This window comes from Biomphalaria glabrata, chromosome 7 (assembly GCF_947242115.1).
Source record: "Biomphalaria glabrata chromosome 7, xgBioGlab47.1, whole genome shotgun sequence".
NCBI lineage: Eukaryota > Metazoa > Mollusca > Gastropoda > Planorbidae > Biomphalaria > Biomphalaria glabrata.
Genome location: NC_074717.1, coordinates 1,751,694 through 1,753,324, shown reverse-complemented (window position 1 = coordinate 1,753,324; position 1,631 = coordinate 1,751,694).

Below are 1,631 nucleotides of genomic sequence, written 5' to 3'. Positions count from 1 at the left end.
TTGATGGCATTTGTTGCTTTGATTTATCTTTTGTAGTATTTCAGTCTATCTGTTATAAAAAGTGTTATTATAGCACAGTGTAGGATAAACCACTGTCCTGTTTGCCCATATGTCTCAAGGCTATGTCCAAACTTTGACTCACGGTTCCCCCGCTGCGGGGAAGAGGAGGAAACCGTGCCTCATATTCTGTTTGACTGCCCCAGACTTGCTGATCTCCGTCTCGACAGGTCTGGGAAACCCAAAATTCTCGATCTATATGGTAACATGGACAGCAGGGTTTCTGTCCAGGGCTTTTGCAAGAGAGGATTTGAGCCCCTCAAGCCCTCACTCAAATGGAGTTTGATGATGATGATAATCTGTTCGTCTTCAAACATCTAGAGCATTACATGTTTTAACAGTTAACCAGTGGCACAGTGTGTTGTATGTCTAATGGTTCACAAAAAGATAACTTATTTTATCTTACACATTTCTCACGTTCCTTCAAAACAGAAGTTAAAGACGTCATACGCGTATTTATGTATTAATCAGTCGTACAGTAGCGTGCTCATAATACATGCCTCACACAGGCATACATTTTTGTCATTGTTATGAGCTTCCGGTTTTCCCAGACTCTTTGATAGTTCCATGGTCTGACACTAGCATAAGTCGACGCAGCCATCCCTGTGAGTTTTTTAATCTCCTATTCTAGAGAGCGGTCATCTTGAATTTCGGAGCCCAAGTAACAGAATTATTGTATGGTGTCTAACTTGTCATCAATGAGAATAGATGGTGGTGATGAAGAAGGTGGTCCCTTCGGATGGAGGGCAGTGGTGTAGCAAGATATCTGTGGACCCGGGTTCAAGAACATCTTGGTGGGCCCCCCTCCAGCCAATAAGACAAATTTAGTGTGTGACAAAAATGAGTAATCTAAATGTAAAGACATTCCAATGTAAAGATCATACCTTTGTTTAAAAAAATAAGTAATTCGAATGGATGTTTTTAAGTTCATACAATATGAATGTATGGGCATTGGCAGCGTATTGGTTTCAAAATCAACCACCTCTGGGAATCCCCTGTCGGAATAATTTAAATCGGCAATCGCTGAACCTCCAAGAAAACATTTAATATTTATATTTCATTTGTCCTTGACAAAAAATTTTTAGTATGGGGATCGAACCCAGGACTTGCGTGTCAACAACCAGTCATTCTAATATGTGCAGCATTTTATTTGTGAAATAAATGATTCCGTCTTTTATACCGTCTAAGATGTTGGTTCTAGAATCTATTTTATTTATTTTCTGTTCTGAAACAGATATTGTTAAATCTGAGTTAGTGATTTTGCAGATTTTGGAGATTATGGCCTCATGACCAATCTACCCGCTGTCTCGCGCCCCCAGCCCCCCCCCCTCCCCACCTCCGAGGTGCTGTCGGTGATAACGTTTAGAAGCCTAACGTGTAGGACAAAAGGTTGCCACCTAAAGCTAACGAGTTCCTCCTGCCCGAGGGAGAAGGAAAACTCAGAATTCAAACCTCTGCTACCTCCAGATAAATATGATTCTTAGATCAAGGCATATTTGATATGAGCTACAGTCCGCGTTTTTTTTTTTTTTTTACCTCGGCGCCATTTTAAAGACACCATTTTGTCAGCGCTA